Genomic DNA, 27,022 nt, shown 5'->3' with positions numbered 1-27,022 from the left:
TCCAGGATTTATAAATGTGGATCGTACATGTACACAATATGTGACACAAACACTGTATTTTAGGGTAAGTTCACACTTCCCTTGTTTTGCTTCCATCAGGTCCGTCACCTTGAGGAATTACGGTATGCTGCAAAATATTTTCCAGGAATCCATTTTTTCCCCATAGACTTCTATTAGCGACAGATTGCGACGGTTGGCCTTGCGTTGCATCCGCCTCTTGACGGATCAGTCATTTACTGACTGACCATCAAGCGGGAGCAATGCTGAATGTAACGTTTTTTGGAGCAGCAAAAAAACGGGCTCCGCAGGTGTCCGTCGCCATCCGTCAAAAGCTATAATGGATGTCTATGGTGCTGGACTTCGCCATAATTCGTCACACAACGGAATCCAGTGCTGAATTCCGTCATGCTCTACTGAGCATGCCCAGCATGTTTGGCACACCCACTGGGTATATATATATATATATGTAGCGGGTGAAATAAGTATTGAACACGTCACCAATTTTCTAAGTAAATATTTTTCTGTGCTGCTCACATGAAATTCTCACCAAATGTTAGTAACAACTCATCCAATCCATACAGGCAGAGGAATTAAACCATGGAAGTCCATAAATTTAGTGATATTTAATAATGGGAAATAGCACAAGGAAAAGTATTGAACACAATTACTGAAATGTATTGAATACTTCATACAAAAGCCTTTGTTGGTGATAACACCTTCAAGATGCCTCCTGTGTGGTGAAACTACTCACCTGCATTGCTCAGGTGGATTTTGGTCCATTCCTCCACACAAACACTCTTTAATCCTGAAGGTTACGCGGGCTCCTTTTTAGAAACTTTAATTCCTTCCATACATTTTCTATTGGATTCAGCCATTCTAGCAGTTTTATGTTCTTTCTCTGAAATCAGTTGAGAGTTCCTTGGCTGTGTCTTGCTGAAATGTCGCCCTCATTTCATCTTCATCATTCTGGTTTATGGCAGCAGATTGTTATCAAGAATATCTCTGTACATTTGTCCTTCATCCTTCCTTCAATTATATCAAGTTTGCCAGTGCCATATTCTGAAAAACAGCCGCACTACAGCATGTTCCCACCTCCAAATTTCACTGTTGGTATGGTGTTTTGGGGGTGATATGCAGTGCCTTATGATGTGTATTATGGCATCCAAAAAGTTAAATATTGGTGTCATCTGACCAGACTATGTCCTCCCAGTATTTCACGGGCTTGTCTAAATTTTGGCGAGCAAACTCTAAAAGAGCTTGACCATGTTTTTGTTCAGCAATGGAGTCTTGCGTGGTGAGCGTGCATACAAGAGCGTGCATACAGACCATGGAGGGGGGGTGCATTACTTTTCGTTTTCTTTGAAATAATTGTACCTACTGCTTCCAGGTCTTTTTGTGGCTCTCTACAGGTGGTTCTTGGCTCCTGGACAACTTTTTGATCATTCTTTTTACTCCTTTGTGTGAATTTCTGCGAGGAGCACCTGGTCATGGCCGGTGTATGGTGAAATGATGTTCTTTACACTTTTGGATTATGGCTCCAATGGTTCTCACTTGGACTGTCAGTAGTTTAGAAATTCTTCTGTAACAAATGCAATCAATATGTTTTGCACCAATAAGGTTGTGAAGGTCTTGAGACAACTCACTGGTTTTACCCATCATGAGGTGTTTCTTGTGTGGCACCTTAGTAATGAGACACCATTTTATAGGCCATCACTTGAACCAACTGATATTATTTTTCCCCAAGTGGCAGGATTACCTTCTAATAACTGAAAGATTTCAGCTGGTGTCACGACTGTGTTCAATACAGACATCTATGGTTTGATTTCCTTGCCTGTTAGGACTGGCTGGATTGTTACCAATATCTGGTGAGAAATTCATGTCAATAGTACCTTCAGAAATACATTTTCCTTTGAACAATGGTGACATGTTCAATACTCATTTCACCCACCAAAAAAGTGAATCAAAAATTGTAGGGCATCATCAATTCAATACGAATCAACACCTTGCATACAGAAATACAGAAATGCTATGATATGAAACCCATGACCCCCCCCAAACATTGAATGCTGGTCACATATATGGCGCTCATTTAACTTTGATGCTCAAAGTGTCCCCCGTCAGCTGCAATGCACATCTGGCCTCTGCACAACATACTGTATCTTGCTGCACGTTGTGCAATATGGTAGGTGACACGTTTGCACAAGCATATGTGATACGTCATCGTGGGTCCTGCAATGTTGGTGGAGGGGTCGCATACACCTGCTGTTTGATGTGACCTCACAGAAAGAAGTCCAATGGGGTCAGGTCAGGTGAGCGTGGAGGCCACTCCACACAGCCACCATACTCAATGACTTGTAGGAAGGTCTCCATGATCCATATCGCTTCACGTCCGCAGCCTTGTGAGCTTTACACGTTCTAATTATAGCATTTCTGTATGCAAGGTGTCGATTCGTATTGAATTGATGATGCCCTACAACTTTGTAATTCACTTTTTTTCTCTATCTCGTTCCGTTTTCGAGATAAAAATGCTAACTCCGTTGTTTTCCACCAGATGGCGCTATTGGTGGTTTCATTGCGTAGCGCATGGCTACTTTACTATACCTAGACACCACTTTTATGCCTATAGCTGCTGCTGTTCTCAAGTTAATGGTGGTTGACAGGATATGGGTGGACACACTGTGTGTGTATATCTATCTATCTATCTATCTTTTTATCTATCTGTAAATCCATCTAAATTCAATATATAATGCATTTTTTCTTCCTCTCTTTATATTATATGCTTTTTCGCTGTCAAGTTTCTCACCAATTGCATGTTTGCACCCATCAATCATCCATCCACATGTGGAAAAGGTCATCTCCCTTTATAAAATGGTTTCTGTCCATTACAGGATAGGACAAATTACTATAATTGATTTTTTTGATGCATTTGCTCCTGTTGAATCTGTATGTACAGTGGAAATGAAGAGTAAGATCATGTACTCTTACTCTTACCGATGCCACCACGATGAGTTGAATTTTCTATTGAGTAACCTTTGCATTATACTTCAACTGTTGGCAAATCTTGTGTGATTGGTAGGTTTTTGGGTTTTTTACCTGAAACCTTTGCAATATGAAAGATAGCCAGTCTGGGATCCTGAAAACTAGGAAAAGTAGTAAATGCATTCATCCATTGACTTGAATGGGTGGCCATATAATACTTGGATGTGCCAGGTTTACCAAAGTGAGAGCCTTTACTTGCTAGGGACCACTTCACATAAGGGATTTCTGAACAGTACTCTACTAAGCAGTGAAGTTGAATCATTGCTGTTGTGCTGCCCCTGGTAGGCCTCTGATGTCACGGAGCTGGGTCTTGTGGTCCGAGTGGGGATGTGGCCATGCCGGGCACGTACGACAGGTTTTGTGATGGGGGTTAAAAATAATATAAAAAAGGGGAGAGAAAAACAAATAAGGTTTGTGATGCCGGTTGGGTTGTTGGGCTTTAGTATGGCTGGGCACTGCTGGAGGTCCCCAGGAGTTAGGTGGTTATGCACAGTACCAGAGAGTTGTTCCCTCGCCCCCCAACTGAGACTGGTTCCTGAGGATGGAGAAGTAGGGAGGGTGCAGCAGGGAATAATCAGCAGAGACAGGACAGGAGCTTTTACCTTTTACTGAATCTCTGCAAGAACAGTCTAGAACATTCCATGCAGCATACACTAGGATGGCAGTCTGACCTGCCTCAATGAGATTTCAGTTACTCTGGTGTGTGGTGGTAGAGTATTCCTCCTGCTGCTACTTCTCTACCTGCTAAAAGATATTTTGAAATCCTGGGATTTTCAAGACAGACAAATTCTGGATCTGTGATCCCTTATAGCAAGCAGGCAACTTGAATGCTCTAGGAACACTTACTGTTGCTTGTAAAAGTTTCTGGATTCAATGACATCACTGAGCTCCTGGGCAATTTACTGCTCCTTATTAAAAAGGCTTCAATCAGTTTCTCAGTTTACCACTGACCCTAAAAGTCTAGGTGGCCTAGGGACTGATACCCTGCTTTCACAGCTAGCCCCTTCAGAAGGCTCGAAAGCCACCTCAGTCCAGGACCGTCTCCATTTTACACTCTCCACATGCACACTGATGTCTCCTCACACTCTAAGCTCCTCCTCTTGCCTTCTAGATCTCATCCATAAGCCTTCTCTTCAGACAAGGTGAACAGCCCCAGTAAGGGAGTGTAGGCAAATATGTGTATGCAGTGAGCATCAGAGAAAAAAAAATCACATTAAAGATGGCAGTACATGTTGTTGTCGCGGGCGGAGGGGCCGCGCTCGCTACGCTCGGGTCCGTGGCTGCTGCTGCTGCTCGGTGGCTTGAGCAGTGGGCCAGACCCGGGGACTCGAGCAGCGCTCCTCGCCCACGAGGGAAAAGGGGGGTGGTTTGTTTTGGGAGATAGTTCGTGACGCCACCCACGGGTCGTGGTGATAAAGGGCACCACCGCTGCTGGTGATGGGGATCCCGGGAGCGATGGTAGGGAGCAGCTAGGATGTTGTCCCCTCCGTGGGTAGGGGTTGGTGATCCCGGGGCCCGTGGCAGTACGGGGAGGTAGGATGGCTGGGGTGCAGGGTTGCAGGGGCAGCGCGACGCGGTGCCGGATGGCACTGAGGTACTCACTCAGGCACAAATTCGCAGAGTCTCTGGTAAACCAAACGGCTGGATGGACGGGTCCCGCAGCCGGCTGCAGTGTCTTTGCTCTCCCCGGACAGGTTGATGGTGGCTGTCTTTCCCTGCACCTGTGTAGAATGTGTTGACTCCGATGGTTTCCCAACGGTAGTCTGCTCCCCGGCGTATAGGTACCGAAGGAGCCCGTTTTGCCCGCAGGCGCTGGCCCTTGGATCTCTAGCCTATGGTGGTGGCTTTTTATCCTCACTGTGTGGACTGTTGCCTTCTGTCGGGTCTTGGGTGTTAGGAAACCCCTGGGGTTCCGGTCACTCTCAGATTTGACCGTTGTCGGCGGCTCCCAGCCTAGTTGGGGTCAGATGGCCCTGCCTTTGTGCTTAGCTTCACTCCGCTCCCCGGTTCGGTACCGGTGGCCCACCGCCCGACCCAGGTCCTACGGTTCTGCAGAGGTCCACTAACTCCTGCAGACGGCCACCACCGTCTGCCGACCTTGCTGACAGTGCCTGGGCTCCTACCCAGACACTAGCAGTTTCTCCACTTCAAACTCAACTCCTCACTCCACTTCCACTGAACTCCAAAATTAAACTAAATGCTTTTTCCCGCCTCCAGGCCTGTGAACTCCTCGGTGTGTGGGGCCAACCGCCTTGCTCTGCCCCACCTGGTGTGGACATCAGACCCTGGAGGGAGGCAACAAGGGTTTTGTTTGACTGATGTAAACTATCCAGGGGAGGGATGTGTGTGTGATGTTGTGCTTGTGACTACCTGGCTGTACACATTGAAATATACATGCAGCCATTCTTTGTGGCGATCCATACACAGAGCGCCACACTATCCATTGTCATACTTAAAAAACAGTACCACCCCTGGCAATGGGCTTTTTCTTGTACAGCATTGTTTACTTTTATGTAGTCCAGCAGCAATACCAGATATAGCCCATGAACAAGGTGGCACCTATTATTAGTTTTCTGATTTTAAATCCCACGCAAAAGTGTTAATTTTTTTGTACTTTGTAATTTGTTGTACTTTGAAGTACCAGAATCAATAGATAAGTGATAAACTGAAATAATTCCCACATCGGGAGGTCGAGAGCCTGAGATACCTTGTAATTTACAGTAATTCTTCATTTCCTAGAAGTGACCCTCTTACGAGGCATTGCCGTGTGGTGTCTGTATATTGTGTATCCATAAATCACCACCAGAAAGGAAGTCAATAACGATGAGACTACAAGTTGCGCAGGTAGTAGAAGAATCACCCATCATTGTGTCCAACTATAGTACATCTCCATTATTTTATAAACAGAGCTGGATTAAGGTTGATAGGACACCCCATCTTACCTTTGGGATCTTCACCCTACATCAATCTCTAGCATAAAAGTATATACAGAGCCTTGCGAAAGTATTCTGCTCCCTTGGACTTTTCAACCTTTTCCCACATTTCAGGCTTCAAACATAAAGATAAAAATTTTAATGTTCTGGTGAAGAATCAACAACAAGTGGACACAATTGTGAAGTTGAATGAAATTTATTGCTTATTTTAAACGTTTTAGAAAAATAAATAACTGAAAATTGGGGCGTGCAATATTATTCATCCCCTGTACTTTCAGTGCAGCAAACTCACTCCAGAAGTTCGTTGAGGATCTCTGAATGATGCAATGTTGTCCTAAATGACTGATGTTGATAAATATAATCCCCTGTGTGTAATCAAGTCTCTGTATAAATGCCCCTGCTCTGTGATAGTCTCAGTGTTCTGTTTAAAGCACAGAGAGCATCATGAAGACCAAGGAACACAACAGGCAGGTCCATGATACTGTTGTGGAGAAGTTTAAAGCCAGATTTGGTTACAAAAAAATTTCCAAAACCTTTAACATCTCAAGGAGCACTGTGCAAGCAATCATATTGAAATGGAAGGAGGATCATACCCCTGCAAATCTACCAAGACCCAGCCGTCCATCCAAACTGTCATCTCACACAAGGAGAAGACTGATCAGAGATGCAGCCAAGAGGCCCATGATCGCTCTGGATGAACTGCAGAGATCTACAGCTGAGGTGGGAGAGTCTGTCCATAGGACAACAATCAGTCGTACACTGCACAAATCTGGCGTTTATGGAAGAGTGGCAAGGAGAAAGCCATTTCTCAAAGATATCCATAAAAAGTGTTATTTAAAGATTGCCACCAAACATGTGGAAGAAGGTGCTCTGGTCAGATGAAACCAAAACCAAACTATTTGAGCACAATGCCAAATTATGTGTTTGGCGTAAAAGCAACACAGCTCATCACCTTGAACACACCATCCCCACTGTCAAACATGGTGGTGGCAGCATCATGGTTTGGGCCTGCTTTTCTTCAGCAGGAATAGGGGAAGATGTTTAAAATTGATGGGAAGATGGATGAAGCCAAATACAGGACCATTCTTGAAGAAAACCTTTTGGAGTCTGCAAAAGACCTGAGATTGGGACGGAGATTTTTCTTCCAACAAGACAATGATCCCAAACATAAATCAAAATCTACAATGGAATGGTTCACAAATAACCATATCCATGTGTTAGAATGGCCAAGTCACGGTCCAGACCTGAACCCAATCGAGAATCTGTGGAAAGAGCTGAAAACTGCTGTTCACAAACGCCTCCATCCAACCTCACTCAGCTCCAGCTGTTTACAAAGGAAGAATGGGCGAGAATTTCAGCCTCTCCATGTGCAAAACTGATAGAGACATACCCCAAGAGACTTGTGCTGTAATCGCAGCGAAAGGGGGCGCTACAAAGTATTAACTTACAGGGGATGAATAATATTGCACGCCCCAATTTTCAGTTATTTATTTTTTAAAAAAGTTTAAAATAAGCAATAAATTTCATTCAACTTCACAATTGTGTCCACTTGTTGTTGATTCTTCACCAGAACATTAACATTTTTATCATATTTTAGTCATTTCTTACCTTCTGGGTTCACTTAGATGTCTGATACAGATAGCTCACGTACCTGTGAAAGTCTATGAGGCTATCCATATGTTTTTGATTTTTCGCTGATGGAAAATCATGGAGACATGTCTGATTTTGAACCTATGGTTAGATAAAATTGGCAATACAAGTCTTTTGGTTCATGAAAAAGTTGGACCATACTCGGATGACATCTAAGAGTGGTCATACTTTCACGGACTTTCAAAAAGGAGCAGGTGGAAAAACTTTTTATCTCCACGTACAAGAAAAACTGATGCTATTCGGACCACACTCTAATCAATCTCGGATCAAAAGGTGATACAAAAATGAGGTCTGTTATTATCGTACGTGGAAAAAGTGGACATCTATATGAATCCTTACTCTTGGCTTCACATATGCAAGATTTATCGTGCAAAATGATCAGCTTTGCAAAAAAAAAGTATGGCTCCAGAATATTCTGTAAGAAGATGTTTATGTTATATGTGTCTAAGTTTTACAAATCAGTGGTTGTGATATGAATTGCAGCCTGATGAGGATTGTTTTATATTTATATGATGGAAAAACAAAAATTCTTGAGTCACAGTATTAAAAGTAACAACACATCTAAAGAAAAGGTGATAACTAGAGATGAGCGAATTGATTTAGCGGTTTTCATTGATCATGCACATACCATCCTAATTGCACATATCTCAAATTATGAGTTTGATATATTAGGCATACAAAATACAGTATCTGCAGAGACCAAAGTGCTTTGGTCAAAAGAGGAACAAGACTGAATTTATTGAGGAACTTGAAACACATACAGGAGAGTTTCTTGGACGCAATCCAAGGCTTCATATTCTTTCACTGTTGGTCAAACTGCAATGAAGATATACAGATACAGTATTTTCTCTAATAAGCTGAATCATCTTTAAATCACAGGAAAGTCCCAGAATGTCTTAAGTTTTTTGATTTCTGAGTGGAGATATGGGTGCAGTGGACAGTGCAAATGTAACGCCCCAGGGTCAAGGGGTATTCACCCGACACGACACGAGCTGGCCTCACCCGGTTTCGTGACTGAAGGATGGGGGTGGTAGTGACGGTGAGGAAAGTCTTTTTAGATTGTGACGCCACCTATGGTACGCGGCCAGGTATGGGCCACCGTTGCGTGTGCTGCTCTCCGGGGCTGATGGTAATGGTCGCAGCCAGGACAGTGTCGCTCCCCACAGGCGAAGCAGGATTACCCTGGGAAGGATGATGGAGGATGTTGGTGCTGCAGCGCTTAGCGACGGCGCCGGCAAATGAGAGGCAGAGTCAGGGGCTGCGGTTCCAAGTCTTCAAGTCTTTTATTCACAAGAAGTCTAGGCGCTGCCTCAGAGGACCATTCTCTGCCACGATCCCGGCTAGTCGGCGGTCACCGTCGATGCCCGTGAAAGTCTTTCTAGTGAAGTATTGTATGTCTTCCATTTTCTTATTATTGCTCTCACAGTTGATTTCATCACACCAAGCTGCTTGCTTATTGCAGATTCAGTCTTCCAAGCCTGGTGCAGGGCTACAATTTTGTTTCTGGTGTCCTTCGACAGCTCTTTGGCTTCACCATAGAGGAGTTTGGACTGTGACTGTTTGAGGTTGTGGACAGGTGTCTTTTATACTGATAACAAGCTCAAACAGCAAGAGCCATTACTACAGGTAATGAGTGGAGGACAGAGGAGCCTTTTACAGAAGAAGTTACAGGTCTGTGAGAGCCAGAAATCTTGCATGTTTTTAGGTGACTAAATATTTATTGTCGACAATAACAAAAAAAATCTTACAAATTAGATGCGGTGATTTTCTGGATTTCCTTTCTCATTTTGTCTCTCATAGTTGTGGTCACCTATGATGTCAATTACAGGCCTCATCTTTATAAGTGGGAGAACTTGCACAATTGGTGGCTAACTAAATACTTTTTTCCCACTGTATATGCATATTATATATATGTATATTGCCATGAAAATATAATAAGCAGATATGTTTTCAGGGTCTCTGGATCAGGAGTGATTCCCCCCCTCCCTCCAGAACCCTGCCAAATTAACAGCCAGCAAAAGCTTTCCTTGTCAAGAGATGTAATGGGTACCTTTCAATTATCGTACAACACCTCTCCCCAGTTCTTCAAAGACCCCCTGCGTAGCAAGAGATGCTCCGACTACAATCTGTATAAACAGAAGTGGAGTAAAAGTTTCCCGCAGGAGGGATCAAAAGTCTAGGGCAGCTGTATTGTCTCCATTGGTGAAGTATTAGTATCGCGAGATACATATGTCCCCCAGATATGGCGGGCATACCGCTGATCTCAAAATTCCATAACGCACATCTCACATATTTCAGCTTAATCGTAGGACATACGGAAGAGCCACAAATTAATTTTAATCCCCTCAGAACATACCGGATGCCCCTTGTGTGGTATCCACCTTCTGCTAAAATCATAAAATAAAAAATGAGGGTAATATTGTATGCGTGGAATGCTCCCACACGGAGATATGAGGACCATGAGGATTCCATAATTTTGGAAGAGGGGAAAACCCCCTCTCTTACATGATGTCAGCAGAAGTGGGGGCTGCGGGTGAGACAGAGGTTAATAAAAGCCAATGTCTCCTCACCCTCTGCGTCAATACTCAGAGGATATACATTCTGTGTATAGGATTGTCCATTTCCTGGGGTGCCTCGCCCCTATATCTGAGACATAAGCCGTGACCAGGTGTAGTAATCTCTTTCATTTTTCCTTTTTATTTTATGTAACTGTCTATACACTATTTGTATTGTTCCCTTTTGTAAATTCTTGTATATTTTTATAAACACTGCCTTCTATTTTGGATTAAATATTTAAAATTTAATAGTTTCTTTCCTCATGCTCTATATATATGAATCCAAAACCCTAAGGGCCTTATGCTATCTGTAACGGGTGTCCGAACTACCTGTACAAAGTTTCGGTAGTGGCAGCGGAATTATTGTTGTGTAGAATTATTAGGGTGCTATCATTAAGGGTACCGAGGTATATATATATATATATATATATATATATATATTTTATTAGCAGGAATCGGTGATATATACATTTACCCTTGCTGTGAGACCTCCAATATTTGGCATTATTAGCTCAGCAGCCTCATTTACTTATTGTCCGGCAGTTCCAAAATTGACCTGACACTAAGGGGACACTAGAGAGTAGTCGTGGTCTTGACAAATCCTTGAACAGCAGTTGGGATTCTGGTGTGACCCCCCCCCCCCCCGGCTGTTCATGACAAATAGATATGTATATATATATATATATATATATATATATATATATATATATATATATATATATATATATGTATATATATATATATATATATATAAAACTATATATATGGTGTATATACAGTATATATATATGTATATATATATATATATATATATATATATATATATATATATATACACAGCATTCCCACCTGCTCTGTGTATAGATTTATTTTTATATACTAATATATATTTATTTATTATAAAAGTAAGTGATTTATAGTATTAATATTAGATATTAACTATTTTTTTAAATCATATCCATATTGTTGTTTTAGAGAAGTCTTGAAAATCAAACATAAATATATCAGCTGTTCTCTGAGCAGAACTTCTTGGCAGGGAGTAGGGCAAACAATTACTGTAGTGAATGGGAGACTAATGTATATTGGCAGACGGTTTACTGTTGCAATTTATGTTGCTAACTATTGAGACTGTAACTATATTACATTATAGATCCACATTAACCTTCCAGGGCGAGCAGCCTGTATAGAAATGACAGATATAAGCATTGATAATTACATAGATATGAATAAGGACCCAGTGCAGGGCCCCGGCCCATGTCACCTGCCACCCAACACTTCCTAGTATTTGAATTATATTGGTAAGTATTGGAAAATGGTATAAAATTGATATATCGTAGCTCCTCTTAGACTCCCACTGATCTCTTAAAAAAAAAAGAGACAAAGTTATTCATGACTCAAGAGGGTGTTACGATTTGTATAGTGTTCTATACGCTCATGGAAGAGCTCAGTTCTTCTGCCCCTTGGTTAGAGAAATTAGTAGGGGTCTCAGGACCCATTCTTTCACAGATCAACAGTGCTAAAGAGAGGCAAAATCATATAAAGAATGTTAAGAGTATTTAGTTACACTTTCAGTTTAGTTCTCAAAAGGGCTAAGCGGATCTGGACTGTCCGGATCCGCGCGGTTTTAGCTCTCTCTGTGTGCTGCACCGATGCATGATCTGGATTCAGTAATTAATAAAAATAAACAAAATCAGAAATAAATTATCGTTTCATACTTACCAAGACTCAGTGTCATGGCGGCTCACTGCTTCCGGCTCGCGCTTTCACTTTCTGTACTGTGCACGCAATCACACAGCTTTCCGTGTTTTCCCCGCCCACCGGCCGTCCTCTCATCTGTTATTGGTTGCAGGCTGACGGACCCCCCAGCCTGTTACAATCTCTGCTGTGATCATCGCTTATCGCGGCTCAGTCATAGGCTACACTCAGAGCTGTCAGTCTTCTCTATGGCTGCTCGCTCTGAGATGTAGCAGAGCTGGATGTGTCGCCGTGGGACATCGTGTGGATGACGCTGGAGCTGCAGGGTGTTGAGGGTTAATAAAGTGGTGAAGGAGGGAGAGTTTTGTACTTTATTTCAAATAAAGGATTTTTCTCTGTGTCTGTGTTTATTTACAAGTTTGTGTGATCCAGGTATCTGATAGACGCCTGTGCCATCACAAACAGGGTTTAGTAGCAGCCGTGCGCCGCTATTAAGCCCTGCTATTATGCCGATTGGCACCGCATCACGCCACCGGGAAGAGCCGGTATTGCACCGGGATTGTAACATCTAATAGATGCGGCAATACTGGGCAGCTGCGGGCTAAGAGTATACCAGCCCCCAGCCGGCATTATCATTGCTGGGGATGAAAACTGGGAGAGACCGCACGTCGGATTTTTTTTTAATTATTTATTTAAATAAAAAAAAAGCTGCATGCGAGGGACTCCCGCAAGTCTGACATCGCAGCACAGCCGCACACTTCTGACAGGAGCGTACATGTGTTTCTAGGCACATTCACGCTCATGCTCAGAGACCGGCAGGCTGTAAAAAGAAAAAAATATCCTGCCAGCAGGTGGAAATTTGGTGCTGAAATCTGGTGCAAACGATTTCAGCACCAAATGTGCACCTCCTAGCAAAAAAACGCGGCAAAAATTGCGAAAAAAGAATCGCGGCAAAAAACGTGGCACAAAAATGCATCAAAACACCACATTTTTTTTGCCAGGAGGTGTAGATTGGATACAGGAATATGGTGGAAAAATTTTAGCACCAAATTTGCATCTCTTGGCCCCCCCAAAAAAATAAAACATTCTGCCAGCAAGTGGAAATTTGGTGCTGAAAGCTGGTGCAGATGACTCCAGCACCAAATGTACACCTGCTAGCAAAAAACTGCGACAAAAATCGCGGCAAAAACCGCGGCAAAAAATGCGTCATAAGACCGCATTTTTTTTGCCAGGAGGTGTAGATTGGATGCAGGAATATGATGTAAAAATTTCAGCACCAAATTTGCATTCCTTGGCCCCAAAAAAAAATAAAAAATTCTGCCAGCAAGTGGAAATTTGGTGCTGAAAGCTGGTGCAGATGACTCCAGCACCAAATGTGCGACTCCTAGCAAAAAAACGTGACAAAAAATGTGTCAAAACACCGCATTTTTTTGCCAGGAGGTGTAGATTGGATGCAGGAATATGGTGTAAAAATTTCAGCGCCAAATTTGCATCCCTTGGCCCCACAAAAAAAAAAAATTCTGCCAGCAAGTGGAAATTTGGTGCTGAAAGCTGGTGCAGATGAATCCAGCACCAAATGTGCACCTCCTAGAAAAAGCTCTAGCAAAAATCGCACAACGATAACAATAACTGCGGCAAAAACCGCAGCAAAAAATATGCGTCAAAACACCGTGGTTTTTTTTTTACAAGAGGTGTAGATTGGATGCAGGAATATGGTGTAAAAATTTCAGCACAAAATCTGCATCTCTTGGTCAAAAAAACAGAGATTTTTCTGCTAGGAGATGCAGGTCTGTGAACTCAGTGACCTCCACCTGAGGTCAGGTTATCTGCAATCACAGATGAAGGACCGTGGGAACCTCCAGCTGTGATCGCAAATGACCTGAGTGACGTCACCGCTCAGTGCGCAGTTCATTCATTCTCTGGAGCTCACAGTGAGTTGTCATGCTCTATGGCCTCTCTCTGTTATATTCAGATGTAGCAGAGCTGAAGCGGTGTGGGATCTCCTGTGGATTACATCGGAGCTGCAGGGTGTTGGGGGATTAATAAAGTGGTGAAGGAGGGGGTGTTTGTATTTTATTCCAAATAAAGGATTTTTCTCTGTCTTGTTTATTTACATTCACTTACAGGTTTGTGTGATGCAGGTATCTGATAGACGCCTGTGCCATCGCAACCTTGGGTTTTGTAACAGCTGTGCGCTGTTATGAACCCCTGCTATTACCCCGATTGGCAACGCATCATGCCTCCGGGAAGAGCCGGTATCGCACCGGGATTGTCACATCTAATAGAAGCGGCAATACCGGGCGGCTGCGGGCTGGAATACCACCTCCCAGCCAGCGTTATCTCGGCTGGGGATGAAGATTAGGGGGAACCACACGTCGGAGTTTTTTCTAATTATTTAAAAGCCGCTTGCGGTTTCACCACAGTCACACATGCAAGAGACTCGCGCGAGTCTGCCATGGCCTCACCTGTCAAAGCGTTGCACGTGTGACTGGATACACTGCACAGATACAGCCCGACAGCTGGGGCTGCAGCCGCAGGCTATATCCGTGCTGCCGATTGTTTATTTTTTACCATCATGCTGACCGGCAGACACTTGCACTGCTTTCTCTACCCACCGGCCATCCTGAGGCCTGTGATTGGTTGCAGTCAGCTGACATGCTGCCACTCAGGGTGGGGGCGCGTCTAGCTGCGACCAATTACACGTGCCGATGAAAACAATGAATATTGAATTGTCGGCTCTGAAAGGAAATAGCATGACCCGGAAGGTGTGTGCCGCCATGTCAGCGCCTCGATGAGTATGCCGCACTTGCTCCTACCCCCCTAGCCCCTCCACAAATGTTTTTAACCTCCGGATTCCGGTCCCCATTGATTTATATTGCCACCGGATTCCCGGAGCGGAACTGACTCTTTTTAAATTCTGGCAGTGATCCACCAGTACCGGACTTTTGGCCATTCAATCAACTCTAGTTATCAGGAATGAGGACCTTCAAAAACAAAATTTCACAAAAGAATTTGCGCATACACTGTAACTTATTTATACATTAGGTAATGTGCAAATTCATTTTAGCTGTCTGTTGTTTTAGTTTTGTGAAATTCTTCATCATACTGTAGTTCTGTTCTGGAAACAAGAACAAAATGTTGAGTGTCATGCTGTACAAAGGGCTAGAAAAACGTAGTACAGCGTATTCCCCACTAGGTGGCAGCAGAGTAGTGAAGGAGAGTCAAAGTTACACTGTAACAGAAAGGCAGCTGAAGTACAGCAGGGTAACCTCAGCAGGGTAACCTCAGCAGGCAGCTAACAGGCGAACCACCAGGGGGCAATAGAGTAGTCAAACAGTCAGGGTCTAGCCAGGAAAGTCAAGTCAGTGCAGAGGGAGGATCAAGATCAAGTCAGAAAACACAACTGAGTCAGAACCTGGGAGTTCAGGTATGCAGAGGGAAAGTTCCTCGGTGGTGAGCCCCCTGACTCACGGGCTCCATAGCGGTAGCAGGGCCTGTCACCAATGGCAGTATGCCACTTGTCCCTGCTGACTGCGAGTAGGCCCTCCACATGGTCCAGGGCGCCAACACTTGCACGGTTGCACCTGGTGCTGATGCCGGTACTGTTTTCAGGTCATTCAATTCTGAGCAGATTGGTGTGGGTTCTGAGAACTATACAGATTGCTCTAATGACCTCTAAAATGTCAACAGCTCCGAAAGGAGCGCAAAACCCCTGCCTTAGCATGCACATCCAGTAAATGCAGTAGAAAGCCTATAATTCCATGTCCGCTTAGGCAGGAAATATGTGCTCCTGTCTACTGAAGTTTCCACGGTGAGCTTTTGCTAAAATTTTGATGTTGTAGAATTTCTCCACCCTTTCTGCATCTATTATGCAAATTCGATTTTTGCATTTCTTCATTTTGTTTATATTGTAGTTTTTTACATGTGTTTTTATTTCATTTTTACTCGATAATTTTTGTCTCTCTCACGCTTTAAATAATATATAAATATAATATGTTTTTTATACTTCCTGGTATTTGGCTTTGCAAAACTTTATTGGCTCAGTTATGTGCGGATTATATGCATTTTGAGTACGTTTCTACCATGGAAATGCACTAAAAATGTATGTGCCTTTATTACCGGTAAATTTTTCCGCATCTAATGCAAGTCTATGGGGACAATCTGCACAGAAAACTCAGCGTATCCGCAAGGGATATTGACATGTTGAAGATTTGAAACTCTCACTTTATTAGTTGTATAATGTACATCTCTCCTACTCTTCTACTTTAGAAGGTTGATAATGAGCGTACAACCTAAAGGTCAGTATTTGGATCATCCATTAAAGGACCAATTATAAAGCTGACGCTGAGCAGCATTTATCGCCGAATTATCTCATAGCCGGTGCTCAGCAAGACCGCACTTGAAAATGAGCAGATAGAAATGTCTTTATTCCGGCAAACGTCAAGAGACTGATGTTCATATAAAAGTTGTCAAGAGAAAGAAATGACCTATGACACTTATCAAGTGGACAGTTCATTGTATAGTTATAGAAGAAAGTTAAAAAAGAAATAGTTACCAAAACTAACACATACAGTACAATATACAGACGACCACGGTCCATCTACGAAAGTCCAGAATAAATATGTCATACACCCTGAATAATGATTAAGACCCTTCACGGTGGTGAGGAGTCTAGGCTTTAGAATGGGCAACCAGGAAAATAATTTGACCATGGTAGTCCTGTAGTGAAATGGAGCCCTTCAGTAGGAGGTTATTATGAGTAGAGATGAGTGATCCTCCTGATCAGCCAAGATCGAAAAATGTTAAAATCGTACGATCTTTGGCCGGATTGGATCGGGATCGGACATCCGATCATTTACTACAAAAGTCGGCAATCTTGCCAAGAATTGGTAAATGATCGAATAACAAAAAACATCCTCTCTCTGCTCATCACAGCCATGTCAAGTATTGGCATGGCTGTGATTGACCGCTGTAAAAAAAAAAAAGGAAGCAAAAGGGTTAAAGCAGTACTTACTGTGTCCCCACAACTGAAGCGCTACTTCCAGGTCTGACAATTATCACTAATGCGTATTCATTGCTTTTCTCTTCCTATGGTCTCTGTGATTGGTTGTCATTGGACCATGCACCTACCCTCTGGGACAGCATCTATGATTGGTTGGAATCATACATGTTCTCTGTGTCATAAGACTGCTGATAAGTAAATAAATAAATATAACAATTGACCTAGGGGCCCCCTGCATTGATACCAGCAGAGATAAAGCCGAGGGCTACAGGCTGTAGCCCCCAGCTATGCGCATATCTTGGCTGTGTATCAAGACAAGGGAAACCAGATGCAGGGTTTGGGTTTTTTTTTTTTTAAAGAGTCATATAAATAAATAAATAATTTAAAAAATTGTCATGGGGTCCCCCCAACTTTGATACCCAGCCATTAAAATGCCCGACAGCTGGGGGCTGGTATTCTCAGGCTGGGGAGGCCCGTGCTTATTGGGAAACCCCAGCATAAAAATATCGGCCTGCAGCTACGCAGGATTGCCACATCCATTAGATGCGACACTCCTTGCACTTTACCCGGCTCTTCTCGATCGCCCAGGTGTGGTGGCAATCGGGGTAATATAAGAGATTAATGTCAGCCCACAGCTGCCACTAAGCCCTGGATTAGTGATGAGGAGGGTCTATTAGACCCCCCCACTAATCCTATAAGTAAAAAGAAAAAAACACAAACACCAAAAAAATCCTTTATTTAAAAATAAATATAAAAACACCCTCTTTCAGTAATTTATAAATCCCCAAAACATCCAGGTCCAACGTAATCCACACTATGAGGTCCCATGACACTTTTAGCTCTGCTACATATGAATTCACAGCAAGCTCCATAGAGCATGACTGCTTGTGGTGAGCTTCAGGCAGAGACTGACCCGCACGATCGGTGGTGACGTCACTCCGGTTATTTGCAGTCAGAGCTGGAGGTTCCCACAGTCCTCCACCTGTGATTGAAAGTATCCTGACCTCAGGGTACTTTAATGAGTGCTCACTGAGTTCACAGACCTGCATCTCTTGGCAGAAAACTACGGGGTTTTTTTCCAATTTTGTGCTAAAATTTTTATACCATATTCCTGCACCCAATCTATACCCCCTGGCGAAAAAAAAAAATCATCACTACTAAAAATTTTCTATGAAAGAATGAAGCTGGATCATTTACTTATTCACTTAAAAATTTTAGCACCAAATCTGCATATCTTGGCAAAAAAAACCCCCAGTATTCTGCCAGGAGATGGAGCTCTGTGAACTCAGTGAGAGTTCATTGAGGTCACCCAAGGTCAGGTTACCTGTGGTCACAGGTGGAGGGCCATGGGAACCTCCAGCTGTGATCCTAAGTAACCTGAGTGATGTGACTGCTCTGCCTGAACCTCAAAGCATTTGGTCATGTTCAGTAATGCTGTGACTTCAGTAATGTAGCAGAACTGGAAGCATTGTGGGTCCTTGTGTGGATTACGTCAGACAGGGGTGTTTTTAGGGTTAATAAAGTGGTGAAAGAGGGTTTTTTTGTGTCTTTATTTCAAATTAGGGATTTTTTCAGTGTTTTTCTTTATTTCTTTTTACTTATAGGATTAGTGGTGGGGGTCTCATAGACTCTCCCCATCACTAATCTATGGCTTGGCTTAGTAGCAGCCGTGGACAGATATTAACCCCTTATATTACTCCGATTACCACTGCATCAGGGCAATCGGGAAGAGCCGGGTAAAGTGCTGAGACTATCGCATCTAATGGATGCGGCAATCCTAGGTTTCTACAGGCTGATATTTTTAGGCTGGGGGGCTCCCAATAAGTATGGGTCTCTTCAGTCTGAGAACACCAGTCCCCAGCTGTCCGGCTTTATCTTGACTTGATATCAAAATTGGGAAGAACCACATGCTGACTTTTAAAATTGATTTATTTAAATAATTTTAAAAAAGCCACTTGCAGGTCCTTTAATTTTGATACACAGGAAAGATAAGCGCACGGCTGGGGGCTGCAACCTGTAGCCATGGGCTTTAACTGTGCTGGTATCAATACAGAGGGACCCTACACCAATTGTTTTATTTATTTATTTACTTATCACCAGTCTAGCATGTGTTATTCCAACCAATCATAGATGCTGTTTCAGAGGGTGGGGGGCGTGGTCCAACAGCAGCCAATCAGAGATGCCGGTGGAAGAGAAAAGCAGTGAATATGCATTAATGATACTTGTCGGATCCAGAAGTAGCACTGCAGCTGCAGGGAGACTTGGTTAGTCTGTACGGCTTTAACCCTTTTTTATTTTCTTTCTTTTACAACCCCCCTACACCATTTTACAACACATCACTTTTGCCTCCCATTGAATTTAATGGGTTCAACTAGGATCGACGATTGGACCAGCTAGGATCATTGATCTGTTTGCGATCTCAGCCGGGATTGGCTTAACAGATCCGACCCTTATCAGGATTGCTCATCTCTAATTATGAGGTTTATTTTCAAGTCAGTTTTGCATTTGACTGATTTGCCGATATTTGCAACAAATTTATCAGAGTTTTGTGGTGTTTAATTAATGTGACTCATTGTTAGATATAAAACTTCTGTCTTGATCCGTTGCTCCAGCTCCAGCTCTTAAGTAACGTAGCTCGGGGCAGTAGCCATGGGTGAGTTACTCGCTTTCCTTGTCCTGGCACACCACAGAAAGCTGGGGGTCCTGGGTTTGTGTGTGTGTGAGTGTGATGTACTGTTGCTACTGTGGACACCTTCAGGTTCAGACCTGCCATGATCTGTGTGGCATCAAACCAATTTATCCCCAAGATGACGAAGGCAGACAATTTGAATCCTACTTCGCACTGATGAGGGGCAATACCCCGAAACAGCTGTCTGTGGATGGATACCCAGCCTTGGTATTTCCCTTGTCATATCTATATACTCGTCAAGAGCTGGATATTGAAAAAGGGCCACTTAATATGGTGGTCATGGTGGTCTCCTAAAAAGAGCCACTCCTTGGCTAGGTCCTTCCCGGAGGGTTATCTGGCTGGTTTCTGTGTTGAGACTCCTAATAGAGGCTCCACGGGCCTTTTTGATTTGTATACTTCTCAGGGGGCAATGCACCTAGGATTTCACTGTGTTGAGCGCCTTTGCTGGCTGCCGGCAGTGTTTTCTCTGGCTGGTCTCCCCGAGATCAGTGATTGATAAAAGCAAAATTCTCTTTACTCAATGATAACTGTGGGTACAAAGGGCAGCAGAATACTTTAAGTTCTCTGCTGCATAACACAGAGGCGTAAACACTGAGGTTTCATGTGTCGGCACTTTACTTGTAAATGTTAAACAGGCACTATAGTAAAGGTGAACCTCCATATTACTCATATAGGGCCACAAGGGTCAATATGTAACAAAGAAAACCCTGTACAAGACAAATGGCTATGATCCCTTACAAGGGCCGCTCCCTCTTCTTGGGTTCTTAGCTGGGCAGATCCCTTTTCCTCCATAAGGTCCCCCCCATTCCTGGCCAGTACAGGACTCACTCCCACATAAGTATCTCTCTAGAGGAGGTATCACCCATTTGCCTGTGTAGTAAGACTGTTTTGCCACTAAAGGTTCTTTGTAGAACTTGCTCCCTTATTCTAGACACACACGCCCAACACGTTTCTTCTTCCTCAAGGAGTTTACTTAAAAGGGGGTTCACAGAAAGTGTCCAAGTACTTGAACCCCTGGGCATTCCCAAATTTTCCCCTGGGACGAGAAAACAAGCTATTTACTAGATGGAAAGAGAGGGGAGTCAGGTTAATGATAGATGTTATGAATGTGGAGGACAGGAGGTGGATGACAGGTCGGGAAGTGTTGGATAAGTACAACCTTAATAGCTCACATATCATCCAATATGAACAATTGAAACATTGAATAATAGGAGACCTTGTTGTGGTTGGAAGAGAGCTGAACAGAAGTTCGATTGATGAGTTACTGGAATGTGATGTAACAAGTGTAAATGTCTCTAAAATTTATCGATCGCTAAGGGGGGTGCTTATTTCACGGGAGGATAGTCGGACTTTAACAGCGTGGGGGAAACAATTGGGAAGGGAAGAAGTGGTAGATGATATACTGAGAGGATGGGTACAAGTGCGGAAACATATTACCAATGAGAGATGGAGAGACACTCAATTCAGAATTCTACATAGGGCCATTATGGGTTTCAACATACCAGGTAGGGATAGGTGGTGTCCTAAGTGTCAAAAAGAGAAAACGGATATGCTGCATGGGCTATGGGAATGTGAGACAATCGCTAGGTTCTGGAACTAAGTCAGACTATTTGCCCAGTCAACATGGGGAATTTTCAGCAAACTAGACTTAATGGTGTGGATTTTCCACTCCTTTGAGGGAGGAGTAGGAGGAGGACCGAGCACGCAGGAAAAGAGGAAATACGCAATAACGCATGACATAGCCATGATAGCTAAGCGTTGCATCTTAAAACACTGGATTCAAAGGGAGGGCCCATCCATAAAGGAGGTTATGGGCGAACTACACAACCTTCTGAAGTGGGAAAAACTAGAAGCGGAGAGGGATAAAGATGGGTTGACAGCCAAGTTTTTTGTGAGATGCAGACATTTTATTGAAAGCCAATTCACACAGGGAGAAATAATTAACCTGATGGCACCTTTTGTTCGTTCGGAGTGGTATATCCTGAGCGATATCCAGGACAGCCTGGGTAAACTGAGAATCACCTAGGAGGGGGCACTGGAGGGAGGGGGAGACGAGACGGTTGGGAATACCAAGGCACGCTAGCAAAATTGAAATCATTCAGGGACGACACAGAGATTTAACGAATTGTATTGCATATGTTATATTATATCTCATTACCTATGTTTTGGTTTAATGTTACTGTATACTATCTTAAATCGAACAGCAACATGGAACTCCAAACAGGGGTATCACCCACCTCTATGTCACATTTTGTCAGACGAATGTTCTTCTTTTGCAATGATACTTGTCATGTTTTTACAAATTTGAAAAATCAATAAAAAACGTTTTGAAAAAAAGGGGGTTCACCCATATTTTTTATTTTCTAGATCGATATTATATTGAGAAAAAATGTTACCTTATGTTGGCAATAGTGCCTGTGAGAGGCGCTATTGCAGATCGCTGTTCCCAATGCATGACCCCCGTGGTCTGTGACCTCGGGGATTCGGTGATGTCACGTCAAGTTCCTGAGAATCTGACATCACCGCGGATGGCCGCAGTCTTCCCGACTCACTGAGCTGTGGGCGGTGTTTCACCGCTCAGCACAGCCCAGCATGTCTCCTGCTTGCAGCGCTCTGCTGTGAGGGAGGAGGGAGCTGGAAGCTGATGGGATGTGACGAGTGGTAAAACACCACCCACAGCCCATCACTCACGGACACTGTGGCCGGCTGCAATGTAACCGGAACTTGACATGACATCACTGGATCCCCGAGGTCACTGAGCCTGGGGGTCAGGCATGGGGAACAGCGGTCTGCAATAGCGCCTCTCACAGGCACTATTGCCAACACAAGGTATTTGAGAGAAACATTGCTTCTCAACATAATATCGATCTAGAAAATAAAAAATATGGGTGAACCACCCCTTTAACTACCCTTAAACCAGAAACCCAGGTTTCTATCACTCCTCACTCTCCTTGGCTGACTAGGTCTTAACCATATTCTTTCCAAACAAGAGTGACCTCTACTGGCAGGTGGTTAGTACTGCAGCCCACAAGGAAATTAACACTTGTTACTACAGGAAAACATTGCAGAGATAAAAACATTACACACTTACGATTATAGTCTTCAGGTGGAAAGCAACAGCCCCTCCACTTCCGGACACTTACACCATCCCTTTGCTGGAGTAAGTTGTCAACTTTTTCGAAACTTTGTGAAATGTCATAAATCCAGTATGCAGCTCACTTAGGCTAGTTTCACACTTGCGTTGAACGGTATCCGTTGCATTGCGTTGTGTGACGGATGCAACGGATCGCACAAAACAACAGAATCAGCCTTTTTTTTTTACACAGTTTCACTGGCGGCAGACTATTGTGAACGATCAGCTGATCGCTCCCAGCAGCCGGTCGCCAGGTGATCAGCTGATCGCTCCCAGCGCCAGGTGATCAGCTGATTGCTCCCAGCACCGGGTGATCAGCTGATTGCTCGGCCGCCAAGAATGTGTGCGGGGGGCAGAGTACGGAGTGGGTGGAGTCGAGCGGAGCCATGGCGCTGAGGACAGGTGAGTGTGAGTGTGTGTGTGTGTATGTCTATGTGTATGTGTGGGTGTACATATATATATACATGCGGAGTGGAGTGTGGGAGGGGGCGGAGCCGAGCGGGGAAGTGTCAGGCTCCCTGCACACGTGGCCAGGGTAAATATCGGGTAAAGCACTTTGCTTGGTTACCCGATATTTACCTTAGTTACGGGTGCAGGGAGCCAGAGAGAGCATGCGCAGTGAAATCCTAAGGATTCCGCTGCTCAAAAAAAGTTACATGCTGCGTTCCTCCCGCTGGGTGTAAGCAACGCAGCGTCGCCCAGCGGAAGCAACGCATGTCCTTTTGGCACAATCCGTCATCCATACAAGTCTATGGGAAACAGCGGAATCCGTTAACGGATTCCGCTGATTTCCAAAAGGGCGGATTGTGACGGAAGGAAAACAACGCAAGTGTGAAAGTAGCCTTACATAATTATACCCCTTCTACAAAGTACAAAAGTGGCATAAAATAGTAAAAGATCACAAATTGTTTAGCAAAAATGGCATGCAAAGGATTTGACTATTTTTGGCACTAGAAAACTGACAAAAGAGCCTTAAGCACTCGCTATCTTAATGTTGGGTTTTCCAATATATCATACTTGATTATTGAAGGATTGTTCTATCTGAGTGAACAGAATGATCTTGTCTTTTTGGGTCACATGGATGAATAGATTATGCCACTTTGCCTGCCTTGCCTGTTACAAAACCAATCCATCAAAATATTATTGGATGAATTTCAAAGGGTGAACACCATGTTCTTGTATAATAAGACCATAAATTGAATTATTTAACATTACTAAGACCTGATGCCTTAACTCCATAAGGGACAGGTCTATTTCAACCTTAATGACCAAACATTTTTATTTATTTCTTATTTTCATTCCACAATCTATTTTATTAATTATATTTTTGTCTATGTACCTACTTGTCTGACTTTTTTTATTATTATTTTTGCAGTTAATTTGAGTTGTATTTGTTAGTGGCATAAATTTTTGTTTATAGACACAAGTTATTTTCTAATTTTTATTAACTTTAAATGGTGAGAAATTACATTAAAACATTTACGTTAATAAGAGGCTCCATAAAAGAAGTGTTAACTTTATTCTGTGTGCAGTAAATGTATATGTCATGATTCTGCAGTGGTGCTCTGCTCTCATGCAGAGCCTGGGCCTCATATTTTTCCACAGTTCCCGGTCGGGTCCTGTGTGGTATGGAAGGGGTTTGTTCTTTGGAGCCTCGTTCTGTTTCACCCGGAATGACACCAGTGATAGTTTCTGTTTTGCAGTGCACGTCTCTGGTTCCCGTAGTGTCTGACCTGATCTTGTCCGGCTACCTCATTACGCTTTTCCCCTACCATCTCATTACCTACTGACTTGATTCGCTGACTTCCTGACCTTGGCTTGGCGCCTAACTCCGGCTCTGCTCACTCCCTTGTACATACGTGACCTCTCTGTTTACCGACCCTGGCTCGTCCCCTGATTCCGGCTCTGCTCACTCCCTTGTACATACATGACCTCTCTGTTTACCGATCCTGGCTCGTCCCCGGACTCTGGCTTTGCTCGCTCCCTTGTACTTACGTGACCTCTCTGTTTACCGACCATGGCTTGTCCCCTGATTCCGGCTCTGCTCGCTCCCTTGTACTTACATGACCTCTTTGTTTACTGACCCTGGCTCGTCCCCTGACTCCAGCTCTGCTCGCTCCCTTGTACTCACATGACCTCTTTATTTACTGACCCTGGCTCGTCCCCTGACTCCAGCTCTGCTCGCTCCCTTGTACTTACATGACCTCTTTGTTTACTGACCCTGGCTCATCCCCTGACTCCGACTCTCCTTGTTTCCTTGTACTTACGTGACCTTTGTTTACCGATCCCGACTTGTCCCCCGATTCCGACTCTGCTCGTTCCCTTGTACTTACGTTACCTCTTTGTTTACCGACCTGGCTCGTCCCCTGACTCCAGCTCTACTCGCTCCTTTTGTCATTTACATCATCTCCTGGCTTTTGACCCCTGGCTTGTTTGACTGCCCCTCACTAGTTGTGTCTAGTGACACCTAGTGTACAAAACCAGCAGATTCACTCCACTAATGTGCCTGGCGACACCTAGTGGTTTGGGTATCTTATTACACCTGGGTTCTTGTCATCACAGTATAGAATTTTATTATATTTAATTATTTTTGTACAATAAATTCACAGATTGAGAAAAAAAAAATATTTGACTTTGTGTTACCCTATTTTAAAGAGCCATATGTTTTCAATTTTTTTCCAGCAACTGGGTTGTGTTTTAGTTTTTCATGTGACCAGTCATAGTTGTCATTATACTTTTTTCTTATACATGTGATTTTTTTCACTTTTTATTACACTTTTTCAGAAGTGGGATAAACAAAAAAATACAACAATTCCTGATATCCCTCCCCTAAACATTTTTAATATTTTATTCAGGTATTCCAATAGTGTTTTTATTCTGTTATATGACTGCAGAAAGTAATTTATAATCATCTTAAATAAATTAAAGAGGTTTTCCACTACTAATGTGATCAACTTTCTTTTATCCTAACTCTTCCTAACACTTTCCCAATATACTTCTGCTATCTACTCTGCTCCTGTAAGCTTATCTCTAAGAGGTTCATAAATACCTTTATTGTTGTTTTAGTTTTGATCCTTCCGGCTTCAGACTGGAATCAGACCAGCTATGCATTTTTTTTTTTTTATCATAAAGGTTTTTATTGAGTTTTCAGAAAAATACAACTTCTCATACAACAACATCAAGAACAGGAGCATTGAGTAGCAAGAGGTGGAATAGCCTCGAGCCATTATCAGAATATCAATCTGGGACATTAAATACCCCTTACAACAACAACCTGAACATAGGAGCAGGGAGGGAGGGGGGAAAGAGAGGGGGTGGGGGAAGCAGCTCTACAAGACATTCTTAGGCATAATCAATTTATTTATGGTGTAGGTGTCGGTATCTGGGGGAGGGCCGTTGCATAAAGGGAAGTGGCCCACGGGTGCCATTGTTTAAGTCTCACCGTTCTCTTCTCTAGGTTGGGGGCCAAGTTGGTTTCGTATAGCCAGTGTAGGTTGATCCTCTCAATTAGATCTCTTTTTGTAGGGGGGCTCACCGACCTCCACTTGTATGCCACACAGTACCTGCCAGCTATGAGAATGTGAGAAATGATGTTTTTTAAAAGATCCGGGATCCCATCTAAGCCAATGTGTAGCACCGCTAAGGTTGGGTTTGGAGAAAGGCGGAGACTAGTAACCTCATGGATTAGATTGAACACCTCCTGCCAGAAGTTAGATAACTTAGGGCAAAACCACCACATATGACATAAGGTGCCCCTGTGGTTGCAGCCCCTCCAGCACAGTGGTGACACATGTGGGGAAAAAGAAGCCAGTTTAGTAGGGGAGTTGTACCACCTCAGATGAACCTTTTTTAATTGCTCTATATGATTGAGACAAGAAGAGAACTTGTGGATCCATTTTGAGGCCGCGAACCATTCTTGCGGCGGAAGCGGAGAAGCTAGATCTTTTTCCCATTTGAGCATATACGGCAATTGTTTGTCCGGTTGTGGGGAGTTTAGCATATTATGGATATATGAAAGGCCTTTGATTTTGCTATTTTGAAAGAATTTTTTAATTGAGGCGTGGTCAGCTGTCGTGGGAGCCGGGAGATGAGGAGCGGACTGAAGAAAGTGACGTATTTGAAAAAACTGGAATAGACTGTGTCGGGGAAGGTTAAATTTATCACACATTTCTGAGTACGGGAGTAGGACGCCTTCTCTATAGAGATCTGCTAGGGTGATTGGACCTCCACGTGTCCAGGCGGCAAGATTCAAGTTTGGAATGAAGGCTTCTAGCGATCTAAGGGGAATGCTGGGACCTAAAGCATGTGACACTGGCTTGCTCCACA

At 43.4% G+C, this 27,022-nt stretch overlaps 1 long non-coding RNA gene across 1 annotated transcript in view; it reads left to right on the top strand.

Moving 5' to 3' along the window:
- Nucleotides 1–27,022, top strand: part of LOC142275338 (uncharacterized) — a 201,780-nt gene that overhangs the window by 54,992 nt on the left and 119,766 nt on the right. The gene's annotated exons all lie outside the window — the stretch shown is intronic.

The sequence above is a fragment of the Anomaloglossus baeobatrachus genome, chromosome 1 (genome assembly GCF_048569485.1).
Source record: "Anomaloglossus baeobatrachus isolate aAnoBae1 chromosome 1, aAnoBae1.hap1, whole genome shotgun sequence".
In the NCBI taxonomy this organism is placed as follows: Eukaryota; Metazoa; Chordata; class Amphibia; order Anura; family Aromobatidae; genus Anomaloglossus; species Anomaloglossus baeobatrachus.
The sequence above is the reverse complement of the archived record's forward strand: the minus strand, read 5'-3'. Positions and strand labels throughout refer to the sequence as shown.